Below are 27,539 nucleotides of genomic sequence, written 5' to 3'. Positions count from 1 at the left end.
ATTTTGCATTAACAACGGAAGAGCCCACACCAATGACCGTTTAATGTTTTTAGACACTGAAATTGTTCTTAAACCTCATCACGTTTGCTGGAGCTACTCGCGTCGCTCAAGAAGAGGGCTTCTCCCGTTTTCGTCGGCACACTCCAAACTCGTAATACGAGGCATCGCTAATGCATGTTTGCGAGCTTCTCTCAAGCGTTCGTGCGAGCATTCTGTTGAAGAGAGCTTTTCAGCACAAGTCAACAGACTAACATCAGCAGGATACCCGACCAGCGTATAGTGCAGTGTTGCTAGTGGACTTGTAAAAGGTAAAGAACGCCGGAAGACAAATTATGCAGTCACCGCCTTCTAGATCTATGCTTGCCGTCATTCCCTATGTACACCATGTTTCCCATATAACATTAAGAAATTGCGGCCAAGGCAGGAGCGACGGTGTAATACACAGAGCGCATTGTGCCAAATAGTGAACATGGTGGATACAGTCGCGCGCAAAAGTTGGTATAAGAATCATTTTGGCGGCTTCATTGACTGCACAACGCAGGTCGTTTATAAAATCCCGCTCGATTGTAAACGTTGTTATATCAGGCCAACTGGGAGATGCATTAATGATCGCCTGCGCGAGCATGCCACTTTACTAAAAAAAAATCCGCGCAGTCATCTGGCTGCCCACTGTAACAGGTGAGGTTGCTCCCCAAGCTTGAAGTACGGAATAATTGGCAGATATAGTAAAAAGCGCGCGCTGGAAATCTTTGAAGGATTTCGCATATTCACAAACGGCGACGCGTGCGTCAGTTCTGCGTCATTCACGCTCTCAACAAAATAACTGGATTATCTCCGTGGCTGACGCTTATCCTTCTTTTTCTGTTCTTTACGTCACATTCAATGATGTCCTTATATGCTTCTTCTGCAAATAAAGCATTTGGCTTTTAGTCCGTGCTTTGTCCTGTGCTCTTTACTCTCTGGTCCTGTGTTGCGCTGTTCCTGCTTTTATTTTAGAGTAAAACCGGGGAGCCATCAGGATTTGCTGTATGGGTCTTGCCGAAAATATGGAATTATTCTTGTCACTTTCACAAACGATTAAAATTATATATAGAAGCAGTTGGTTGCTGTCTATGCTTAAAGGGGCCCTGAAGCGCCCCTGAGGCTTGGTGAAATTACGTAGTCCGCGGGTAGCATACGCTGCTGTGAACATCTCAGCCAAGTTTTGCTGTCGTACACGCTGCGTGAAGCTCGCAAGCGGATCGCGAAGTCACCTTTCTCTTAAACGCCCTCTTTTCAACGTATCTCCTCAGTCTCTTCTGGCCGCTATATTTCGTCATCAGACGCTTTGTTTCGTCATTTCCTTAGACGGCTGCTATTGGCCGATAGCTGACAAGCAGCGGTCGGCTTCATGGCGTAGATACCGCGGCCGCCACGAGGTGCCGCCACGAGTCCGCTGGCTAAGCGCACTGCCGCTCGCGGAGGACAACGGCACGTGGCTAATGTTTAGCGCGTCGTAAGCGCAAAAGGCTGAAGTGCTGGCGTCTACGTTGCCATCCAAAACGAAATTTGAACTGTGAGCGCCGATGACGTTTAGAAGGCGGACCGTTATGGCCACGCCCCACTCCGTCGTAGCCTTCGCAGTACAATGCATTGAAGAAGGAACGAGAGCTTAGTGGAATTCGTGTTTGATGGCCCATAACTTCGCTTCTGTCGAACGCGTTGAAGTCCTTTTATTGTGGCAATGTGTTTCTGAAAAAAGCCTATATTAATATGAAATGCCTTTCTCCACTTCGATAAAAAGTGTTCCAGGGTCCCTTTAATACTAGTGCGCTTTGTAGAAAAGCGCCTATGTACCGTCTAACCCGGCGATATAATTTTAGGAAAGATCTGTGAGAATTCCTTTCGTATCAAAGTGGTGCCTCACGCAGCCAAAATTAAGCTCCTTCTTTGCACCTTTCCGGAGTGTTTTCAGTTTCAATACATATAAAGCGAAGTAATGCTCTTCTTTTTTAAAAGAATAATGCTAATAAAGCGATACCCCGAACTGCTCGTTCCATTAAAATGTATTGTCTTTAAAAAGAAAAGAAACTGCGTCGGCCGGGAATCGAACCCGGGCCACCCGCGTGGCAGGCGAGTATTCTACCACTGAACCACCGACGCCTATGATCTACTGCTTCAGATGCTTTCCTGGGATAGCGTGGATACAGGTGCCCATTGCACGGCTGAATGTAGGTCACTAAGCCCAGCGATCGCCTGTTGGAGAAAAACCTGCTTCAGCGTTGGCCGCTTGGCGACACTGCGGGAACAAAGGCTTCCTCGGTCACCCGCAACGCAGTTTCATGGATCGTTCAAAAAAAGAATAGAGCTCTTTTGTCGTGTAGCATGACCACACATGCAAGACAGCGGATATTATGTATTTCTCCGTCTACGACGAAGGCCTGCAACATTTGCTTCGGCGTGACGCAGGATCAGCAAAACACCGCTATAAAGCCAGTTCTTCTTTGTTTGCCGATTTATATAAAAAGGATGCTCCGAATATAGCACGGGATTTTGGCAAAGTAGCACCAGTGAAAGAACATCTGTTATACATCGTTACATGTTACGCATCGCGATTCACGACACAACACCTGCAAGTGTAATATCGACTCAAACGTTATTTCCTGAGCACAAATAGTCCTCTTTTTTTTTTATAGAATACCACCATATAATAAATCGACTGCGCGATGTTCTTAACTTTCTGGTAATAGGTAAATACGGTATAATATTTGGCTTAATCGGAAGAGCAGCGCATGCGTGATGTGGAGATTCGTGTTCGGTCCTCTCGTGCGGCAAGTTATCTTCTGCAATTGCAGTTTTCTTTCTAATGAAAGCGAAGCATTTTTGCATTTTTCGGTTTTGTTGGGGCTGCTGAGGGCTATAGGGTAGATTGCTACCCTTTTGATGCTGAACCCTTTTAAGCTTATTTCAATTCTATTATGGTCGCTTCCACAGTTATTATACTTTATATATGTGTATGGATGACATCTGCATGTGTTGCCGTGTAGTCTTGTCATTGTACAGAGCATAGCTTGGTGCAGTCAATAGCAGACTTGCTTGAACTTCGTGACCATGTGTATGTTCCGTTGCAAGTAGGGTCCAGGTTGGCTATGTGTAGGTTGCACTGTTTAAACAGCTTGCGTAGGCAAGCTGGATTTTTTCTCGTAGCCGTCTAGCTCGGTTATATGGCAGTTGAAGTCTCCTATGAGGAGAACTGGCTTATTCTTGTAGGTTTTCTATACATTTCTTGATGCAGTCATAGATAATATCATTCAATGTTTGTTGTTCTGAGCTGGTATACGACACATGTATACATGTGTGTATACGACAAATATATTGAGTGAGGATTTATCAATTTTCACTGCGGTGCACATATGTTCTTGGCAGTGGCTCTTTATTGCTAGTGTGTTTTGGCTTTGTGTGATGACGCCAACTCCACCTCCTCGTTTATCGTCTCTTCTCCTGTTTTGGCCAATCCAGCTAAGTTCAGTATGTAGGAGTGGTCGTTCATCGTCTCTGAGGTGAGTCTCTGTAAGTGCATATACATCAATGCCACGATCTTCTATCTGCTTTTGGAGTTCAGCCCATTTTAGATTATTGCCGCCTTGCATGTTTAAGATGCATATTATAAATTATTTCTTTTCTTTGCTTCCCGATTCCCTCTTTCTGTGCATCCTTCTGTCTTGCCTTAGTCGTTGCGTGTTCGGGAGGCTCTCTAGTTTCATTCGTCGCGTGGCGGATGCCTCTTTTCCGGCATTCACCTGCGGCGATTTGGTTGGCTTAGCTGGGCTACTGCTGTCGACATAGCTTTCATCAGTGACCTGGTGTCTTGGTGGATGTCGTCGGTTGCCTGGGAAGGTGGTATGCCGACCCTTGTTGGCCACTAAAAAATCGGCGACTTTTTGAGACAGAGGGTGTACAATGCGGTTTCCTGTTGATTCTGTGTAGTGTATGTCACAAGGCTGTCATTCTCTAGCTGGTCTGTTATGGGGGAAATCCTAGTTGAGGGCCAAGCTTGGTGCATATTGCGCTGGCTTTCCTGTTCGATTCTTGGCAGGCGGCTGTGACGTGATGACCTCGTGACGTCAGCTCCAGTGTGGCACATATTATGCAGTGGGTGATACTGCGGCCGCCGCGAGGTGCCGCCACGAGTCCACTGGCTAAGCGCACTGCCGCTCGCCGAGGACAGCAACACGTGCCTTATGTTTAGCGCGTCGTAAGCACCAAAGGCGGAAGTCCTGGCGTCTACGTTGCGATCCAAAATGAAATTTGAACTGTGAGCGCCGGTGACGTTTAGAAGGCGGAGCCTTGCAGGCACGCCCCACTGCGTCGTAGCCTTCGCTGTACAATGCATTGAAGAAAGAACGAGAGCTTAGTGGAATTTGTGTTTGATGGCCAATAACTTCGCTTCTGTTGAACGCGTTGAATTCCCTTTTTTTTTGTGGCAACGTGTTTCTGAAGAAGCCTATCTTATTATCAAATACCTTTCTCCACTTCGATAAAAAGTGGTCCAGTGCCCCGTTAATATTTGTGCGCTTTGTATAAAAGCGCATATGTACCGTCTAACTCGGCGGTAGAATTTTAGGAAAGATATGCGAGAATGTCTTTTGAATCAAAATGGTTCCTCAGGCAGCCAAAATTAAGCTCGTTCTTTTTACCTTTCTGGAGTGTCTTCAGTTTCAATACATTTAAACCGAAGTGATGTTCTTGCATTTTAAAAGAATAATGATAATAAAGCTGGACCTCGAGCCGCTCGTTCCAGTAAAGTGTCTTTTGTTTAAAAAGCAAAAATGAAAATACACTGCGTCGGCCGGGAATCGAACCCGGGCCACCCGCGTGGCATGCGAGTATTCTACCACTGAACCACCGACGCCCACGAGATACTAGCCGAGATGCTTTCTTGGGACAGCGTGGATACAGCTGCCCATTGCACGGCTGAATGTAGGTCACTGAGCCCAGCGATCGCCTGTTGGAGAAAAACCTGCTTCAGCGTTGGCCGCTTGTCGACACTGCGCGAACATAGGCTTCCTCGGTCACCCGCAACGCAGTTTCATGGATCGTTCAAAAAAAGAATAGAGCTCTTTTGTCGTGTAGCCTGGCCACACATGCAAGACAGCGGGTATTATATACTTATCCGTCTACGACGAAGGACTACAACATTTCCTTCGGCGTGACGCAGGATCAGCAAAACGCCGCTTTATAAAGCCAGTTTTTCTTTGTTTGCCGATTTATATAAAAAGGATGCTCCGAATATAGCGCGGGATTTTGGCAAAGTAGCACCAGTGAGAGAACGTCTGTCATAAGCAATAAATCACTACATTACGGTTGACTACACAATACCTGCAAGCAGAAAATTGACTCGTACGTTATTTCCCGAGCACAATTAGCCCTTTCTTTATGGAATAGCCCGTTATAATAAATCGACTGCACGATTTTCTTAAATTTCCTGCAATAGGTATATACGGTATAGTAATAAGAGCAGCGCATTCGTGATGTCAAGATGCCTGTCCTCGTGAGGCAAGTTATCTTCTCGTGCAATTTCAGTTTACTTTCTTATTAACTCGTGTTTTTTTTCGTGTTTGATGTGGCTCCTGGGGGCTCCTGGGTAGGTCGACATATCGGCAGGTATATTTGTAGATATGTCTACAAAGCGTATACGGAAGCACCAGCCAAGTGGTCTACATAACTCTTGTGTGCTGACCAAGTGTGAGCACCACTGTACAACTTAACAACAAAAGAGAAAAGGATAACTTCTTATATAAAATCCAAACACACGATGTCGGCTCAGAGATATCTCCAAACCACGCACATCGATTTATTTCCAGTAGATACGGTTAAGTATATTTCGCGAATTCTTTGATTCTTGACTTGGCTATTCTATATGAATCACTGGGGGTGTGTCCCTTCTTGGTCGATCCTCCATAATTAGAAGGTCCCACTGTGGCAGGAGTGGTACAAAACCCAGAAATGTTGCGTGATACGTGTCGCACAGTAATTTGTTTATTTTTTCACTCACTCACTCACTCACTCACTCACTCACTCACTCACTCACTCACTCACTCACTCACTCACTCACTCACTCACTCACTCACTCACTCACTCACTCACTCACTCATTCACTCATTAATTAATCTTTTAATTTTTTAATAGCACCTTACAGCCCTGTGGGGAGGCATTGAGTAAGGGGGGCAATATTTAAGTGCGTGTCTAATATACACTTGATGTGTAACATATATCGAAAAAAAAAAGCTTTTGGGGTTGTACATGCCAAAACCACGATGGGATTACGAGGCATGCCGTAGTGGGGGACTCCGGAATGATCTTTACCGCCTGCGGTTCTTTAACGTGCACCTAAATCAAAGTACACGCGTGTTTTCGCATTTTGCAGTCATCAATATCGAAAACAAAGAGCAATAAAAAGAGAAATCCTAAATATAGGCAACGGTGGTCAAGATTAATCCTTTATCACCGGCAAATGTTGGTAAGTACACTAAATACCTTCTATCTACCCCTATATTTAATGAAAGAAAACTCCAACATAATACAATATAGAGGTTGCATCTTTGAAGATGAAAAAAGTACTTGAAACATAGAACAAAAAAAAGACAGCAAAGGAACACGGCATATGTAGTCAATGACAAAAAAAAGATCCCCGGATTTGCAATAACGGCACGTGAGACAAAGAACATTACATCTTCACCCTTTATCAGCAAAATAAAGCGTGAATGGTGTAGGGTGTCGCGATAAGTGTCACACTTCGACTTTCATGCTATGCTGTCCGGGAGTGAATTCCACAACTAGACAGCACGTGGAATTGCAGAGTGATCGAATGCACGTCTTCATCCGTAAATGATTGAAATGATTGAAACTGAAATGATTGCGAAGGCTGTGTGACGTGGAGCAGGGTCGTTTCAGGCCCGCTAGCGTTGTTCGAGTGGAATAAATGGAACTCTTAAACAGTGATGGTCACGTGCCATCGTCACCATCCTTCCCTCGACAAGCATCACACACCGCCTTCGCTCACCTACTACCTGAAATCTACATTCATTTGTCATGACAATAAGCTTTCAATTCAAAGGCGGTATAGGTTCATGTTTGGCACCCATACTTAGCGAAATTTTGCTTGCATGCTATGATAGGTGCTTACTCGCTCGCCTACAGCTGACAACCGTAAGAATATTCCGCTTTGTTGGCGACTTTTTAGCATTTTATTCAGTTGACCCTTGTGACGCGGAGTTAACTTCCACGTCAAATATTGATGCCTACGATGGGATAATGAAGGATTTTGCCTTAACAACCGAAGAGCCCACACCAATGACCGTTAAATGTTTTTAAGACACTGAAATTGTTTTTAAACCTCATCACGTTTGTTGGAGCTACTCGCCTCGCTCAAAGAAAGGGCTTCTCCTGTTTTCGTCGGCACACTCCAAATTCGTAATACGAGGCATCGCTAATGCATGTTTGCTAGCTTCTCTCAAGCGTTCGTGCGAGCATTCTGTTGAAGAGAGCTTTTCAGCACAAGTCAATAGACTAACATCAGCAGGCTACCCGACCAGCGTATAGTGCAGTGTTGCTAGTGGCCTTGTAAAAGGTAAAGAACGCCGGAAAACAAATTGTGCAGTCACCGCCTTCGAGATCTATGCTTGCCGTCATTCCTTATGTACACCGTGCTTCCCACAACATTAAGAAATTGCGGCCAAGGCAGGAGTGAGGGTGTTGGGCAATGCCCTTAATAAACAGAGCGGATTGTGCCAAATTGTCAACATGGTGGATACTGTCGCGCGCAAAAGTTGCTATAAGAATCATTTTGGCGCCTTCATTGACTGCACAACGCAGGTCTTTTATAAAATCCCGCTCGATTGTAAACGTTGTTATATCAGGCCAACTGGGAGATGCATTAATGATCGCCTGCGCGAGCATGCCACTTTACTAAAAAAAAATCCGCGCAGTCATCTGGCTGCCCACTGTAACAGGTGAGGTTGCTCCCCGAGCTTGAAGTACGGAATAATTGGCAGATATAGTAAAAAGCGCGCGCTGGAAATCTTTGAAGCATTTCGCATACCCACAAGTGGCGACGCGTGCGTCAGTTCTGCGTCATTCACACTCTCAACAATATAACTGGATTATTTCCGTGGCTGACGCTTATCCTTCTTTTTCTGCTCTTTACGTCGCATTCAATGATGTCCTTATATACTGCTTCTGCAAATAAAGCATTTGGCTTTTAGTCCATTACTCTTTGGTCTCTTTTTTTTTCCCTCTTTACTCTCTGGTCCTGTGTTGCGCTGTTCCTGTTTTTATTTTAAAGAGTAAAACCGGGGAGCCATCGGAATTTGCTGTATGCATCTTGCCGAAAATATGGAATCATTCTTGTCACTTTCACAAACGATTAAAATTATATAGATAAGCAGTTGGTTGCTGTCTATGCTTAAAGGGGCCCTGAACCGCCCCTGGGGCTTGGTGAAATTACGTAGTCCGCGGGTAGCATAAGCTGCTAGCTGTGAACATCTCAGCCAAGTTTTGCTGTCGTACACACTGCGTGGGGCTCGCAAGCGGACCGCGAAGTCACCTTTCTTTCAAACGCCCTCTTTTCAACGTATCTCCTCAGTCTCTTCTGGCCGCTATATTTCGTCATGAGACGCTTTGTTTCGTCATTTGCTTACGCCGCTGCTATTGGCTGGTAGATGACAAGCAGCGGCCGCCACGAGGTGCCGCCACGAGTCCGCTGGCTAAGCACACTGCCGCTCGCCGAGGACAACCGCGTGTGCCTTATGTTTAGCGTGTCGTAAGCACCAAAGACGGAAGTCCTGGCGTCTACGTTGCCATCGAAAATGAAATTTGAACTGTGAGCGCCGGTGACGTTTAGAAGGCGGAGCCTTGCAGGCACGTGCCACTGCGTGGCAGGCTTCGCAGTACAAGGCACTGAAGAAGGAACGGGAGCTTAGTGGAATTCGTGTTTGATGGCCAATAACTTCCCTTCTGTTGAACGCGTTGAAGTCCTTTTTTTTGCGGCAATGTCTTTTTGAAAACGCCTGTTTTAATATGAAATGCCTTTCTCCACTTGGATAAAAAGTGGTTCAGGGCCCCTTAAATACTAGTGCGCTTTCTATAAAGGCGCATATGTGCCGTCTAACTCGGCGATATAATTTTTGGAAAGATCTGTGAGAATTTATTTTGAATCAACGTGGGGGGGGGGGGGGTGCCTTAGGCAGCCAAAATTAAGCTTGTTTTTTTCACCTTTCCAGAGTGTCTTCAATTTCTATACATATAAAACGAAGTAATGCTCTTGCGTTCTAAAAGAACAATAATGATAAAGCTAGACCCCCAACCGGTCGTTCCAGTATAATGTATTGCCTTTAAAAAGAAAACAAACTGCGTCGGCCGGGAATCGAACCCGGGCCACCCGCGTGGCAGGCGAGTATTCTACCACTGAACCACCGACGCCGACGAGGTACTACGCCAGGTGCTTTCCTGGAATACCGTGGATAGAGTTGCCTATTGCATGGCTGAATGTAGGTCACTGAGCCCAGCGATCGCCTGTTGGAGAAAAACCTGCTTCAGCGTTGGCCGCTTGGCGACACTGCGGGAACAAAGGCTTCCTCGGTCACCCGCAACGCCGTTTCATGGATCGTTCAAAAAAAGAATAGAGCTCTGCGATCGTGTAGCCTGACCACGTATGCAAGACAGCGGGTATTACGTATTTTTCCGTTTACGACGAAATCCTGCAAAATTTCCTTTGGCGTGACGCACGACCAGCAAGACGGCGCTTCAGAAAGCAAGGTTTTCTTTGCTTGTCGCTTTATATAAAAAAGATGCTCCGAATATAGCATGGGATTTTGACAAAGTAGCACCAGTGAGAGAACATCTGTTATACGCAATAAAGCAATGCGTTACGATTCACTACGCAAAACCTCAAAGTCTAATATCGACTCATGCGTTATTTCCCGAGTACAATTACATGGTTCTTGTGGAATACCCCGCTATATAATAAATTGACTGCACGATGTTCTTAAATTTCTGGTAATAGGTATAAAACGTTTAATGTTTGGTTTAATCGCAAGAGGAGCGCATGCATGACGCGGAGATGCGTGTTCTGTCCCCTCGTGCGGCAAGTTATCTTCTTGTGCACTTTCGCTTTCGTTTCTTATTAAATCGAAGCATTTTTTCCCTTCTTCCTGTTTGATGAGGCTGCGGGGGGCTGTTGGGTAGGTCGACATATAGGCAGATATATTTGTAGATATGTATGCAAAGCTTATATGGAAGTAACAGCCAAGTGGTTTATATATGCACTTGTGTGCTGACCCGTGTAACCCGCCGTGGTTGCTCAGTGGCTATGGTGTTGGGCTGCTGAGCACGAGGTCGCGGGATCGAATCCCGTCCACGGCGGCCGCATTTCGATGGGGGCGAAATGCGAAAACACCCGTGTGCTTAGATTTAGGTGCACGTTAAAGAACCCCAGGTGGTCAAAATTTCCGGAGTCCTCCACTACGGCGTGCCTCATAATCAGAAAGTGGTTTTGGCACGTAAAACCCCAAATATTATTATTGACCCGTGTATGCGCACCTCTGTTCTGCGTAACAACAATAGAAAGAAAAGAATAATTTCTTATATAATATTTGAACACACAATGTCGGCTCACAGATGTCTCCAAAGCACCGACACCGATTTGTTAACAGAAAATATGGTTGAATATACTTCGTGGGTTCCTCGATTTGCTTTGTTTGCTTTGACTTGGCTATTCTTCATATTTTACTGGGGGTGTGCCCGTTCCTGGTCGATCCTACATTATTAGAACGCCCCACTGTGACACGTGTGGTACAGAATCCCGGAATGTTGCGTGATACGTGTCGTAAAATTATTTGTTTATTCATTAACGCATCACTAAATTTCATATTACTTAGTTAATTATGAACACCTTACGGTCTTCTTGAGAGGCATTGAGTAAGGGGGGCAATATTTAAGTGCGCATCTAATATAGGCTGAATGTCTAAGATATATCGAAAAAGAAATAACTTATGGGGTTGTACGTGCCAGAACCAGGATGTGATTACGGGGCACTCCGTAATGGGGGACTCCGGAATTATCTTGACCACCTGAGGTTCTGTAACGTGCACCTAAATCAAAGTGCACGTGTGTTCTCGCATTTCACCGCCATCAGTATCGAAAAGAGGAAACAGGAAAAACATTAATAAACAAATAAAATACAAGAGAATTCATAAGTATACGCAACGCTGGAAAAGATTAAACGTTTTATAACCGACAAATGTTGATAACTACAATAAATACCTCCTACCTAACCGCGTACTTAAATAAAGAAAACTAGGACATAATACAATATAGAGGTTGCATCATTGAAGAGGGGGAATAGTACTTCAAACTGAGAACAAAAATAGACATTAAAGGAATACGGCATATGTAATCAATGGGAAAATATAAAACTCAATGGATTTGCAATAACGACACGTGCGACAACGAACAGGCACATCTTCACGCTTTATTTATTTATTTATTTATTTATTACAATACCCACAGCGCCCGTACGCATTACAGCGGGTGAAGGAAACAAAGAACCAATACATAAAACAGGCAAAACAAAACATACACCCGGAATGCTTTCATACTCGCACATACACACCAATACACAAAAACACTATCTTACTTCAGTGGACGTATAGAGTTTGAAAAGACATCATTTGATAGAATCATTGCGACATCGGCAAACTAGAGCATGAATATAGTAGGGCGTTGCGGAATGTGTCACACTTCGACTTGCATGCGATGCTGTCCGGCAGAGAGTTCCACAACTGTACAGCACGCGGAATTGCAGAGTAATCGATTGTAAGAGTTCATCCATAAATGATTGAAATGATTGAAACTGAAATCATTGCGAAGCCTTTGTGACGTGGAGCGAGGTCGTTTCAGGCCCACTAGTGTTGTTCGAGCGAAATAAATGAAATCATTAAACAGTGATAACCGCCTGCCTTCGTCACCATCCTTCCCTCAACAAGAATCATGCACCGCCTTCGTCCTTGTGACAAGATACGATGGACGTTAGGTGACAAAAGAGGCGTACCATTTTAAGGAAAATTCAAGGAAAAAGCAGCCGCCACTAGCGAATGCCATTCGGGACCGGAAGCAGCATTTGACGCAGCGCAGGCAGTTTTTCTTTACTTTTCGCACCAATGAAGAAAGACGACAGAGGGAGCAAGGCGGGAACAGGGATAAAAAGCCGGAGATAAAAACCGTGCTGCCTCCGGTCCATCGCAGTCACCGACAGCCTGTTCAGTCGATCCCTTGTGTGCGGAGCAGCCTTTGCTAATATCGTTCAACTTACATTTTAGGGCACTAAATGCGCGGCGCGTTAGCGGGCAGTCACGTGGTATTTCTTTCTTAATTTCTCGCAATTTAAAATCGGCTGGGAAAATATTAAATAGGGTGGTTATGTTAGGATAGATGAAATAATCCCATGTATCTGACCAATCGCTGCAACTTTTGTACTGAAGATCTGTCGCGAGAGCTAATATTAAAAAAAATTTAATGAAGGAATGTTTGTTAAAAAATATCATCGCGTGCTTCATACGGCTCAGAACTATACTGCGGCAATTCGACACGCGTAGCTCCTACGTTTCTTTTTGTGACACCTAGGCCAAATTAGCCGAATAACACAGACACACACGCACACACACACACGCTCACACACACACGCACACACACGCACACACACGCACACACACGCACACACACACACACACGCACACGCACACACGCACACGCACAAACGCACGCACACACACACACACACACACACACACACACACACACACACACACACACACACACACACACACACACACACACACACACACACACACACACACACACACACACACACACACAGACGCACACGCACACACACACACAAGTCGGGTGTCGTATTTAAAGAGTAAAACCGGAGAGGCATCGGGATCTGCTGTGTGGTTCCCGAAAGTTTGGAATTAGCTGGCAACATTCACAATTACATAGAAGAACAGTTGTTGCTGTCTATGCCTAAAGGGGCACTGAACCTGCCCTCGTGCTGGTGAAATTACATAGTCCGCGGGTAGCATACGCCGCTGCAAATATTTCAGCCAAGTTTTGCTGTCGTCCTCGATGCGTGGAGCTCTCAAGCATGCGTGGAGCTCTCAAGCGGGTCGCGCAGTCACCTTTCTCTCAAACGCTCTCTTTTCAACAGAAGGATCTCTCCTCACCCTCTCTAGCCGTTATATTTCGTCATCAGACGCTTTGTTTCGTCATTCCTTTCGACGGCTGCTATTGGCCGATAGCTGACATCAGGCTGTGGTCGGCTACATGGGGTAGATAGCAAGTAAGTAAGTTTGTACCTAGTCCCTTTTAACATAGGACAGGCGTTTTGGGTTCCACAGCAAAATAAAGTTTTTTGCTGTCTCTCACAATTCACTCCGTCTTTTTTTTTGTTCGTGTTCTGTAGAGTTTCACCACAATTTCGCAGGACTATCTATGAGCACGCCCCCCCCCCCCCCTTCCTTCGTTCAAAGTTCCCCAGGCAATGCCGCGCCATGCCAAGCCAAGTTTGGCGTCGCCATCTGAGTGGCATGGCGGCGCATGGGTGGCGTCTCTTAGCCTGCAGCCAACGCTTTGGGTACCGTCGCATGGGTAGATTTGGCTGGGTTCCACGCGGGTCTTGAGGAAGGATTGGCAACAGCTCCACCAGGTGCTTTGTGACTCCGCTCTGCAAACTGCGCAGCCTTCGACTGTGCATCGGTGTAGAAGAGGTGGTGTGTAGGTGTGTGCGGTTGGCAAAGGTGGTGTGTTGGGCGTTAAGCCGGCCGGTCTGCTTTCGGTTTGTCTGCACAGCCGTTCCCACCGCAGCAATAGGTACTTCGCTGACTGAATCCGATCGGTTTGTGACTCATCCATTTGACCGGACAGGCCCAATAGTGCACTCCAAGTGGGTTGTGTTTGGGGTCTATCATGCATTCGCGGGCAGACCTGCAACACGTGGCGTCTGTTTATTCGGGGGCCACGCACAAACGGCACGAAGGGTCTGAGTCGAACAGTTCATGCCGTCGATGTTGAGTGGCCAAATATCCTGTGTGAGCTTGGAAGAGTAGTGCGCTCGGTCTGTCCCCCCTGTAAGTATGGTTCACTGCCAGGTTCCAGTTTATGTTTCGCTTGGCACAATGTACTTGTTTTCTTTGCGGTCGCTGTGCGCCAGATGTCTGTGCTTCTCTGTGTCATCCATTTGTTCACTTCTCTACTGCATTTGCTTTCACATTTAGTTTCTTGGTGCTTTCGGTTTGGGCCGAATTTTGTTTCGATAGAGGCCAGTCGTTGCATCCAGAGGGTCTGTATGCCCTTATACCGCAGGTGTAAGTATATTCGGCGGCTGTAATTGGCTTCAGGCATGAATTTCAACCTACCCATGTATTGTAATTTTGACCTTGCTTCTCGAATTTCAAACTGTGACTAGCCCATCTTGCCTATTATTGCGGCATTGGGTGTGAAGATGTTTCCTCCCAGCAGCCATCGTCCAAGTTCGTTCTGGTGCTGGTTTAGGCATTTTATAGTCTGTGTCGAGTATGTTAGTGTGTCAGTTGCGTATGTTGTTGCTGGGACTGCGAGGGTTTTCCAGAGTGTGCGACCGACTGAATAATGGTTGTACAAATGTCGGGACAGGTGCCATACTCGACCTTTTAGATGGTTCGATTTCTGTATTATCGAATTAGTTCGTTTTTCGAGGTAATTCTTTTTGTTTCGTATTTCAATTCCAAGATACTTGTAAGTTGCTGTCTTTGTTATAGACTGTCTTTGTTAAAGAATTTCCTTCGTCCGTGAATTTTGTGTTTAAGCTCATTCATTGCGATTTTTCTGCGTTGAATTTGATGTAGTCCTCATCCGCAACTCGGGAGCAGAAATCTAGGAGGTCCTGTAGGTCTGCTACCGACTCAGTCAGAAGCACAGTATCGCCGGCGAATGCCAAGTATCAGATTTTTGTGTACACCTCTTGGTAGTCTGTTGTTATTGTGGAGAGTCTCACTCGAGGTCCCTCGTCATTTAGTGCTTTCAGGAGGTTGTTTATATAGATATTGTAGCGGCAGCAGCATCGGCGTCGCACGAGGGATGACGTAGACGCTCGCGTCTACACGAGGCTCGAGCGGCTGGCGCTCCGGCACGGCTAGCGTTCCGAAAGAGATTAAAAAGAATGCTACGCTAAGAGACGGACGGTCGGTTCTTCCTCTCCTGCGAGAGCCCGAGACTTTAACGGTCTACGTGGTCGCTCGTCGCCACAGTTTGGTGAACCCGGACGTGATACTGCCATACGCTCCTGTGGTAGAGACGACCATGGACCAGACCGACGCCACGAGAGCTCAAGGCCAGAACCCATCCGAGGAACGCGGTGAGCCCTCCTGTTCCGCCATCGCTATCCGCCCTTCCTCCAGTAACTGGGCATCACCACTTCACATGGTGCCTAAGAAGACGGGAGACTGGCGCCCATGCGGTGATTACCGGGCAGTAAACAACGTCACCATTCCTGATCGCTACCCTCTACCGAACATTCAGGACTTCACGGTAGCGTTTCACGGTGCGACGATCTTTTCTAAGATCGATCTCGTTCGCGCCTACCATTAACTACTCGGAACGACACGTTTTCGCACAAGTGCTTACCACCCTCAGTCCAATGGACTAGTTGAACGTTTTCACCGGCATCTCAAGGCCTCCCTTATGGCACATGAATCGCCGGAGAAGTGGGTCCTACATTTGCCCCTTGTCTTACTTGGCATCAGAGCCGCACTCAAGAGTGACCTAGGTTGCTCCTGTGCTCAGCTAGTCTACGGCACCCACCTACGCCTTCCGCGCGATTTCTTTGTCGCCACCCCCCAAACGCCTATGCCATCACCTGCCGACTACGTTGCCGAACTGCAAGCTTTCTTCAGCCAGATGCGCCCCGTGCCTACACGTTCACAAGAAGCAAGGTCCCCGTACGTTTCTCCCGCACTCAGCTCTGCTACCCACGTTTTCGTGCGTAACTGTGCTGTGCGGAAGCCTTTGCAACCACACTACTCCGGGCTATATTGTGTTCTAGAGCGTGGTCCGACGACGTTTGTTGTGAATGTCAACGGCCGATCAGACACAATTGCCCTGGAACGTCTCAAACCAGCCTACATAGAAGCACCCACGCCATCAGCTCCACCAGTATGCGACGCGACCCTGCTGCATCCTTCGCCGCCGCCAGTGCACGTGACACCCAAGACCAACGCCAAGAGACGCCGCGTCACGTGGACTTTCCATCGTTCGTCGAACTTTCCTCCTCTCTAGGGGGGGAGCCCTCTGTAGCGGCAGCAGCATCGGCGTCGCACGAGGGATGACGTAGACGCTCGCGTCTACACGAGGCTCGAGCGGCTGGCGCTCCGGCACGGCTAGCGTTCCGAAAGAGATTAAAAAGAATGCTACGCTAAGAGACGGACGGTCGGTTCTTCCTCTCCTGCGAGAGCCCGAGACTTTAACAGTCTACGTGGTCGCTCGTCGCCACAATATTAAATAAGGTCGGTGATAGGGGACATACCTGTTATAATCCGACTTTTAGTTTCACTTTCCTAGATTTTAGTCCATGGACTTCATATGCTGCTGTGCATTCTTTATAAAGTGCCTTGAGTATTTCAATAAATTCTTGGTCCAATTTCATGATTTCAAGCTTTTGCTATTGTTTAGAATGTGGCACGCCCCACTCCGTCGTAGCCTTCGCAGTACAATGCATTGAAGAAGGAACGAGAGCTTAGTGGAATTCGTGTTTGATGGCCAATAACTTCGCTTCTGTTGAACGCGTTGAAGTCCTTTTTTTGGGGCAACGTGTTTCTGAAAAAGCCTATTTTAATATCAAATGCCTTTCTCCACTTCGATAAAAAGTGGCCCAGGGCCCCTTTAATACTAGTGCGCTTTGTAGAAAAGCGCACTAGTATTACCGTCTTATGTACCGTCTAACTCGGCGGTAGAATTTTAGGAAAGATCTGTGAGAATTCCTCTTGTATCAAGGTGGTGTCTCAGGCAGCCAAAAGTAAGCTTGTTCTTTTCACCTTTCCGGAGTGTCTTCAGTTTCAATACATATAAAACGAAGTAATGCTCTTGCGCTCTAAAAGAATAATAATGATAAAGCTGGACCCCGAACCGCTCGTTCCAGTATAATGTATTGTCTTTAAAAAGAAGAGAAACTGCGTCGGCCGGGAATCGAACCCGGGCCACCCGCGTGGCAGGCGAGTATTCTACCACTGAACCACCGACGCCGACGAGGTACTAGCCCAGATGCTTTCCTGGGATAGCGTGGATACAGCTGCCCATTACATGGCTGCGTGTAGGTCACTGAGCCCAGCGATCGCCTGTTGGAGAAAAAACCTGCTTCAGCGTTGGTCGCTTGGCGACACTGCGGGAACACAGGCTTCCTCGGTCACCCGCAACGCAGTTTTATGGATCGTTCAAAAAAAAAAAAAAAAAATAGAGCTCTGTTGTCGTGTAGCCGGACCATACATGCAAGACAGCGGATATTATGTATTTATCCGTCTACGTCGGAGGCCTACAACATTTCCTTCGGCATGACGCAGGATCAGCAAAACGCCGCTTTATAAAGGCAGTTTTTCTTTGTTTGCCGATTTATATAAAAAGGATGCTGCAACTAAAGCACGGGATTTTGGCAAAGTAGCGCCAGTGAGAGAACGTCTGTTGTATGCAATAAATCAATGCATAACGGTTGACTACACAATACCTGCAAGTAGAAAATCGACTCGAACGTTATTTCCCGAGCACAATTATCCCTTTCTTTATGGAATAGCCCGCTATAATAAATCGACTGCACGATTTTCTTAAATTTTTGGTAATAGGTATATACGGTATAGTAATAAGAGCAGCGCATGCGTGATGTGGAGGTGCCTGTCCTCGTGCGGCATGTTATCTTCTCGTGCAATTTCAGTTTTTTTTTTATATTAAGTCGAAGCATTTTTGCCTTTTTCGCGTTTGATGGGGCTCCTGGGGGCTGTTAGGTAGGTCGACATATCGGCAGGTATATTTGTAGATATGTATACAAAGCGTATACGGAAGTACCAGCGAAGTGGTTTACATAACTCTTGTGTGCTGACCAAGTATGATCACCACTGTTCAACGTAACAACAAAAGAAAGAAAGGATAGCTTCTTATATAAAATCCAAACACACGATGTCGGCTCAGAGATATCTCCAAACCACGCACACCGATTTATTAACAGTAGATACCGTTAACTATATTTCGTGAATTCTTTGATTTATTTTATATTCTTTGACTTGGGCTACTCTATATGTATCACTGGGGTGTGACCGTTCTTGGTCGATCCTCCATTATTAGAACGTCCCACGGTGACACGAGTGGTACAGAATCCCGATATGTTGCGTGATACGTGTCGTACAATAATCTGTTTATTTTTTCACTCACTCACTCACTCACTCACTCACTCACTCACTCACTCACTCACTCACTCACTCACTCACTCACTCACTCACTCACTCACTCACTCACTCACTCACTCATTAATTAATCTTTTAATTTTTTAATAGCACCTTACAGCCCTGTGGGGAGGCATTGAGTAAGGGGGGCAATATTTAAGTGCGTGCCTAATATACACTTAATGTGTAACATATATCGAAAAGAAAAAAAAAATCACCTATGGGGTTCTATGTGTAAAAACCACAATCTGATTACGAGGCACGCCGTAGTGAGGGACTCCGGAATGATCTTGACCACCTGGGGCTATTTAATGTGCACCTAAATCAAAGTACACGTGTGTTTTCTCATTTTGCAGCCATCAATATCGAAACGAAACAGCAATAAAAGAGAATTCCTAAATATAGGCAACGGTGGTCAAGATTAAACCTTTATCACCGACAAATGTTGGTAATTACACTAAATACCTGCTATCTACCCCTGTATTTAATGAAAGAAAACTCCAGCATAATACAATATAGAGGTTGCATCTTTGAAGATGGAAAAAGTACTTGAAACATAGAACAAAGAAAGACAGCAAAGGAACACGGCATATGTAATCAATGACAAAAAAAATCACCCGATTTGCAATAACGGCACGTGAGACAACGAACATTACATCTTCACGCTTTATCAGCAAAATAAAGTGTGAATGGTGTAGGGCGTCGCGATATGTGTCACACTTCGACTTGCATGCGTTGCTGTCCGGGAGTGAATTCCACAACTAGACAGCACATGGAATTGCAGAGTGATCGAATGCACGACTTCATCCGTAAATGATTGAAATGATTGAAACTGAAATGATTGCGAAGCCTGTGTGACGTGGAGCAGGGTCGTTTCAGGCCCGCTAGTGTTGTTCGAGTGGAATAAATGGAACTCTTAAACAGTGATGGTCACGTGCCATCGTCACCATCCTTCCCTCGACAAGCATCACACACCGCCTTCGCTCACCTAACTACCTGAAATCTACATTCATTTGTCATGACAATAAGCTTTCAATTCAAAGGCGGGGAGTGTGTATAGGTTCATGTTTGGCACCCATACTTAGCGAAATTTTGCTTGCATACTATGATAGGGGCTTACTCGATCGTCCACAGCTGACAACAGTAAGAATACTCCGCTTTGTTGGCGACTTTTTAGCATTTTATTCGGTTGACCCTTCTGACGCGGAGTTAACTTCCAAGACAAATATTGACGACTTAAGTTAGATAATGAAGGATTTTGCATTAACAACGGAAGAGCCCACACCAATGACTGTTAAATTTTTTTAGACACTGAAATTGTTTTTAAACCTCATCACGTTTGCTGGAGCTACTCGCCTCGCTCAAAGAAAGGGCTTCTCCCGTTTTCGTCGGCACACTCCAAACTCGTAAAACGAGGCATCGCTATGGCAGGTTTGCGAGCTGCTCTCAAGCGTTCGTGCGAGCACTCTGTTGAAGAGAGCTTTTGAGCACAAGTCAACAGATTAACATCAGCAGGCTACCCGACCAGCGTATTGTGCAGTCTTGCTGGTGGACTTGTAAAAGAGGTAAAGAACGCCGGAAAACAAACTATGCAGTCACCGCCTTCTAGATCTATGCTTGCCATCATTCCTTACGTACGCCGTGTTTCCCATGATATTAAGAACTTGCGGCCAAGGCAGGAGTGAGGGTGGTGGGCAATGCCTCTCATAAACAGAGCGGATTGTGCCAAATAGTCAACAAGGTGGATGCCACGACCTACTGTATAAGGGGCGACCTGCGCGTGCGGCGCTGCGTCAGCGCCGCTGATTTGCTTTTGCTTGTGTGGCTTTCTTTAGTTTTCCAAACCGCCGCCGCGAACAGTGGCGCTAGTGCTCACCCCCACCTACCCGAACCCCGTGGCCGGCCGCACGCACGGGCAGCAAAGCACAGAAGGACGCAAACGCACGCGCGCGAAACAATCGATTAGCTGAGTGCTTGGTGATCTGTTGGTGTCGCTGGATCTTGATTACCAGATTCGATTTCAGTGACACTGTGATTCTCAGCCCCGTGGGAGCCGGCTTTCGCGTTTGCGGCTTCTTCATGCACAATGGTTTACTTCTGCATACCGTTGTGAAAGTCAAGCGGCCGAGCATCAAGAGGAATTTCATTTCATGAGTTCCCCGTGACCGATATTAAAAACCAATGGTTGAAACCTGAACAAAAAAAAAAAAATGGCTGGGGCTTAGCTAAGGTTAAGCCGGGATATCTGGAAACGAAAAGGTTCGGTGATGCTTATTTATGGCTTAGCTTATAGTTATGCTTTATGATTTAGCCTATGATTATACTTACGGTTTAGCTTATGGTTATGATTTATGAAAAGCATAACCATAATCATACGCTTACGGTTTAACTTATGGATATGCTTATGCTTTAAGTTACGGATATGGCTTACGGTTTAGCATATGCTTTATGATTTAGCCTGTGGTTATATATGCTTATGGTTTCACTTATGGATATGCTTTGGTAAGCTTATGGTTATGCTATACGTGTGCCTTATGTAGTGATGCAAATTGGTTATGAATGATATATACCATAAGTTATGCAGGATTATTAATCTTCTTTATTCATCGTTCTTGGGCACATTGTCTTGCGATTGCTGTACAGCCATAAACACAGCTCTCTGTATCGGTAATGTCACTCTCTTCTCCTTCCATGTTGAATGCGCATGCCTGTTCTCTGGCAAGCGGTTATATAGTCGGCCTCCGCGATAAACACGCGCTTGCGGCGAACGTCAAACGACGACGCATAGCACGCGGCAGTGGCCACCTGCGCCGACTCCGAACACGCTTACGGAGCCAATTCCGACATACGCCGGCTCGCGCGAAGCGTGGTGTCGACTAACGTAGCGAAGCTTTTCGTTTCAAAAGCCCAACTTCAGAAAAATGCTTAAAGTGTAGTGACTATCTGTGTGATGACACAATAAAGCGCCCTTGGAATTTTTTCAATCTAGACTTTCGTTATCATTTGGTAAAGTGGCGTAAATAAATACGTCAATAACAGCACATATTTACGATTGTGGCATGTACTGCAATTAAAACCACTCACGTGCTGCCGCGCTCTCAACGGCACGTCACTTCAGTGAACGTGCCGAATGCAGGAAAGGAACGCGTGGGCCCTGCAAAGCGGTACGTAGTGCGTTCATCGCGTCCGGCTCGGGACTAGCGAAACCTACGGGAGAATGAAGTGCGGGCGCGCTCAAACCTCGGTTAGCGCGGAAAGTGCGCACCAGACCTTATTGGCACCACAGCACTAATCAACATTTTAGCAGACAATGACGGGGAAAAAAGCTCTAAGGGATTACACTATTTCAAACCGAGCAGCCGCGCGGCTGCGCCTTCAAAGTAGTTTAAAATTTCATTGCACTGCACAGCGAAGATACCAAATATCTGGAGCACGTATCGCATGTATTGACGTGGATTTTTCTAGCCGCACCCTGTCAATAATGTGAAATGCCGAGTTTACTGCAGCTCCTCTGCGAATTTTTACCGTCATCGCCGTACTCAAGAGGCAGGGCCAGAGCCTTTCGGGCGTTGCTGTGAGGGTGAGCACTGGCGGCCTCTACCGGCACGCTTGGTCCCTACTCAGTGATCACGTGGTATTTCTTCGGCCGCGCGCTGCCGTAGGCGACCACGGGATGCGCACGTCGCCCTGTATACAGTAGGTCGTGGTGGATACAGTCGCGCGCAAAAGTTGCTATAAGAATCACTTTGGCGGCTTCATTGACTGCACAACGCAGGTCGTCTATACGATCCCACTCGATTGTAAACGTTGCTATATCAGGCAAACTGGGAGATGCATTATTGATCGCCTGCGCGAGCATGCCACTTTACTAAAAGGAAATCCGCGCAGTCATCTGGCTGCCCACTGTAACAGGTGAGGTTGCTCCCCGAGCTTTAAGTACGAAATAATTGGCAGATATAGTGAAAAGCGCGCGCGGGAAATCTTTGAAGTATTTCGCATATTCACAAGTGGCGACGCGTGCGTCAGTTCTGCGTCATTCACGCTCTCACAAAATAACTGGATTATCTCCGTGGCTGACGCTTATCCTTCTTTTTCTGTTCTTTGCGTCACATTCAATGATGTCCTTATATGCTGCTTCTGCAAATAAAGCATTTGGCTTTTAGTCCGTGCTTTGTCCTGTGCTCTTTGCTCACTGGTCCTGTGTTGCGTTGTTCCTGTTTTTATTGTAAAGAGTAAAACCGGGGAGCCATCGGGATTTGCTGTATGCGTCTTGCCGAAAATATGGGATTATTCTTGTCACTTTCACAAGCGATTAAAATTATATAGATAAGCAGTTGGTTGCTGTCTATGCTTAAAGGGGCCCTGAACCGCCCCTGGGGCTTGGTGAAATTACGTAGTCCGCGGGTAGCATAAGCTGCTAGCTGTGAACATCTCAGCCAAGTTTTGCTGTCGTACACGCTGCGTGGAGCTCGCAAGCGGATCGCGAAGTCACCTTTCTCTCAAACGCTGTCTTTTCATGAAAAACATCTCTCCTCAGTCTCTTCTGGCCGCTATATTTCGTCATCAGACGCTTTGTTTCGTCATTTCCTTAGACGGCTGCTATTGGCTGATAGCTGACAAGTAGCGGTCGGCTTCATGGCGTAGATACCGCGGCCGCCGCGAGGTGCCGCCACGAGTCCGCTGGCTAAGCGCACTGCCGCTCGCGGAGGACAACGGCACGTGGCTTATGTTTAGCCCGTCGTAACGCTGCTGGACACAACGCTGCATACGCAACGTAACGCTGCATACGTAACGCATACGCATACGCGTATACGCACACGTAACGCTGCATAAGCAACGCTGGACAAGATTAAACGTTTTATAACCGACAAATGTTGATAACTACAATAAATACCTCCTACCTAACCGCGTACATAAATAAAGAAAACTAGGACATAATACAATATAGAGGTTGCATCATTGAAGAGGGGGAATAGTACTTCAAACTGAGAACAAAAAATAGACATTAAAGGAATACGGCATATGTAATCAATGGGAAAATATAAAACTCAATGATTTGCAATAACGACACGTGCGACAACGAACAGGCACATCTTCACGCTTTATTTATTTATTTATCACAATACCCAGAGCGCCCGTAGGCATTACAGCGAGGGGGAGAGGGAAACAAAGAACCAATAAATAAAACAGGCAAAACAAAACATACACCCGGAATGCTTTCATACTCGCACATACACACCAATACACAAAAACACTATCTTACTTCAGTGGACGTATAGAGTTTGAAAAGACATCATTTGATAGAATCATTGCGACATCGGCAAACTAAAGCGTGAATGGTGTAGGGCGTCGCCGAATGTGTCACACTTCGACTTGCATGCGATGCTGTCCGGCAGAGAATTCCACAACTGTACAGCACACGGAATTTAAGAGTAATTGAATGCAAGAGTTCATCCATAAATGATTGAAATGATTGAAACTGAAATCATTGCGAAGCCTTTGTGACGTGGAGCGGGGTCGTTTCAGGCCCACTAGGGTTGTTCGAGCGAAATAAATGAAATCGTTAAACAGTGATAACCGCCTGCCATCGTCACCATCCTTCCCTCAACAAGAATCATGGACCGCCTTCGTCCTTGTGACAAGATACAATGGACGTTAGGCGACAAAAGAGGCGTACCGTTTTAAGAAAAATTCAACGCAAAAGCAGCCGCCACTAGCGAATGCCATACGGGACCGGAAGCAGCATTTGACGCAGCGCAGGCATTTTTTTCTTTACTTTTCGGACCAATGAAGAAAGACGAAAGAGGGAGCAAGGCGGGTACAGGGATAAAAAGCCGGTGATAAAAACCGTGCTGCCTCCGGTCCATCGCAGTCACAGACAGCCTGTTCAGTCGATCCCTTGTGTGCGGAGCAGCCTTTGCTAATATCGTTCAACTTACATTTTAGGGCACTAAATGCCCGGCGCATTAGCGGCAGTCACGTGGTAATTCATTCTTAATTTCTCGCAATTTAAAATCGGCTAGGAAAAAATTAAATAGGGTGGTTATGTTAGGATAGATGAAATAATCCGATGTATCTGACCAATCGCAGCAACTTTTGTATTGAAGATCTGTCGCGAGAGTTAATATTAAAAAAAAATTAATGAAGGAATGTTTGTTAAAAAATATCATCGCGTGCTTCATACGACTCAGAACTATAGTGCGGCAATTCGACACGCGTAGCTCCTACGTTTCTTTTTGCGACACCTGGGCCAAATTAGCCGAATAACACAGACACACACGCACACACACACGCACACACACACGCACTCGCACGCACACACACACACACACACACACACACACACACACACACACACACACACACACACACACACACACACACACACACACACACACACACACACACACACACACACACACACACGCACACACACAAGTCGAGTGTCGTACTTAAAGAGTAAAACCGGAGAGACATCGGGATTTGCTGTATGGTTGCCGAAAGTTTGGAATTAGCTGGTAATATTCACAATTACATAGAAGAACAGTTGTTGCTGTCTATGCTTAAAGGGGCACTGAACCTGCCCTCGTGCTGGTGAAATTACATAGTCCGCGGGTAGCATACGCCGCTGCAAATATTTCAGCCAAGTTTTGCTGTCGTCCTCGATGCGTGGAGCTCTCAAGCATGCGTGGAGCTCTCAAGCGGATCGCGCAGTCACCTTTCTCTCAAACGCTCTCTTTTCAACAGAAGGATCTGTCCTCACCCTCTCTAGCCGTTATATTTCGTCATCAGACGCTTTGTTTCGTCATTCCTTTCGACGGCTGCTATTGGCCGATAGCTGACATCAGGCTGTGGTCGGCTACATCGGGTAGATAGCAAGTAAGTCAGTTTGTACCTAGTCCCTTTTAACATAGGACAGGCGTTTTGGGTTCCACAGCAAAATAAAGTTTTTTGCTGTCTCTCACAATTCACTCCGTCTTTCTTTTTGTTCGTGTTCTGTAGAGTTTCAATACAATTTCGCAGAACTATCTATGAGCACGCCACTCCCCCCCTCCTTCGTTCAAAGTTCCCCAGGCAATGCCGCGCCAAGCCAAGCCAAGTTTGGCGTCGCCATCTGAGTGGCATGGCGGCGCATGGGTGGCGTCTCTTAGCCTGCAGCCAACGCTTTGGGTACCGTCGCATGGGTAGATTTGGCTGGGCTCCACGCGGGTCTTGAGGAAGGATTGGCAACAGCTCCACCAGGTGCTTTGTGACTTCGCTCTGCAATCTGCGCAGCCTTCGACTGTGCACCGGTGTAGAAGAGGTGGTGTGTAGGTGTGTGCGGTTGGCAAAGGTGGTGTGTTGGGCGTTAAGCCGGCCGGTCTGCTTTCGGTTTGTCTGCAGAGCCGTTCCCACTGCACCAATAGGTACTTCGTTGACTGAATCCGATCGGTTTGTGACTCATCCATTTGACCGGACAGGCCCAATAGTTCACTCCAAGTGGCCACTTGGAGTGTACTATAGACGCCAAACACAACCCGGGTTGTGTTTGGGGTCTATCACGCATTCGCGGGCAGACCTGCAACACGTGGCGTCTGTTTATTCGGGGGCCACGCACAAACGGCACGAAGGGTCTGAGTCGAACAGTTCATGCCGTCGATGTTGAGTGGCCAAATATCCTGTGTTAGCTTGGAAGAGTAGTGCGCTCGGTCTGTCCCCCCTGTAGTATGGTTCACTGCCAGGTTCCAGTTTAAGTTTCGCTTAGCACAATGTACTTGTTTTCTTTGCGGTCGCTGTGCGCTAGATGTCTGTGCTTCTGTGTGTCATCCATTTGTTCACTTCTCTACTCCATTTGCTTTCACTTTTAGTTTCTTGGAGCTTTCGGTTTGGGCCGAATTTTGTTTCGATAGAGGCCACTCGTTGCATCCAGAGGGTCTTTATGCCCTTATACCGCAGGTGTAAGTATATTCGGCGGCTGTAATTGGCTTCAGGCATGGATTTCAAGCTACCTATGTATCGTAATTTTGACCTTGCTTCTCGAATTTCAAACTGTGACCAGCCCATTTTGCCTGTTATTGCGGCATTGGCTGTGAAGATGTTTCCTCCCAGCAGCCATCGTCCAAGTTCGTTCTGGTGCTGGTTTAGGCATTTTATAGTCTGTGTCGAGTATGTTAGTGTGTCAGTTGCGTATGTTGTTGCTGGGACTGCGAGTGTTTTCCAGAGTGTGCGACCGACTGAACAATGGTTGTACAAATGTCGGGACAGGTGCCATACTCGACCTTTTAGATGGTTCGATTTCTTTATTATCGAATTGGTTCGTTTTTCGAGGTAATTCTTTTTGTTTCGTATTTCAATTCCGAGATACTTGTAAGTTGCTGTCTTTGTTATAGACTCTCTTTGTTAAAGAATTTCCTTCTAGCGTGAATTTTGTGTTTAAGCTCATTTATTGCGATTTTTCTGCGTTGATTTTGATGTAGTCCTCATCCGCAACTCGGGAGCAGAAATCTAGGAGGTCCTGTAGGTCTGCTACCGAATCAGTCAGAAGCACAGTATTGCCAGCGAATGCCAAGTATCAGATTTTTGTGTACACCCCTTGGCAGTCTGTTGTTATTGTGGAGAGTCTCAATCGAGGTCCCTCGTCATTTAGTGCTTTCAGGAGGTTGTTTATACAGATATTAAATAAGGTCGGTGATAGGGGACATACCTGTTATAATCCGGCTTTTAGTTTCACTTTCCTAGATTTTAGTCCATGTACTTCATATACTGCTGTGCATTCTTTATCAAGTGCCTTGAGTAATTCAATAAATTCTTGGTCCAATTTCATGATTTCAAGCATTTGCTATTGTTTAGAATGTGGCACGCCCCACTCCGTCGTAGCCTTCGCAGTACAATGCATTGAAGAAGAAACGAGAGCTTAGTGGAATTCGTGTTTGATGGCCAATAACTTCGCTTCTGTTGAACGCGTTGAAGTCCTTTTTTTGTGGCAACGTGTTTCTGAAAAGAAATATTTTAATATCAAATGCCTTTCTCCACTTCGATAAAAAGTGGTCCAGGGCCCCTTCA

The 27,539-nt window shown here is 46.2% G+C and overlaps 1 protein-coding gene and 4 non-coding genes across 5 annotated transcripts in view; all 5 read right to left on the bottom strand.

Annotated features, from left to right (window-relative positions):
* The window catches only part of LOC142568676 (uncharacterized), a 120,218-nt gene that overhangs the window by 69,690 nt on the left and 22,989 nt on the right, over window positions 1-27,539 (bottom strand). The window lies entirely within an intron of this gene.
* On the bottom strand, window positions 2,072-2,142 carry TRNAG-GCC (transfer RNA glycine (anticodon GCC)). The gene has a single exon. It is a non-coding gene; the product is annotated as a tRNA-Gly (tRNA).
* On the bottom strand, window positions 4,821-4,891 carry TRNAG-GCC (transfer RNA glycine (anticodon GCC)). The gene has a single exon. It is a non-coding gene; the product is annotated as a tRNA-Gly (tRNA).
* On the bottom strand, window positions 9,389-9,459 carry TRNAG-GCC (transfer RNA glycine (anticodon GCC)). The gene has a single exon. It is a non-coding gene; the product is annotated as a tRNA-Gly (tRNA).
* Window positions 17,242-17,312, bottom strand: TRNAG-GCC (transfer RNA glycine (anticodon GCC)). The gene has a single exon. It is a non-coding gene; the product is annotated as a tRNA-Gly (tRNA).

This window comes from Dermacentor variabilis, unplaced genomic scaffold (assembly GCF_050947875.1).
Source record: "Dermacentor variabilis isolate Ectoservices unplaced genomic scaffold, ASM5094787v1 scaffold_29, whole genome shotgun sequence".
In the NCBI taxonomy this organism is placed as follows: Eukaryota; Metazoa; Arthropoda; class Arachnida; order Ixodida; family Ixodidae; genus Dermacentor; species Dermacentor variabilis.
This window is presented reverse-complemented; position numbering and strand designations above follow the sequence as displayed.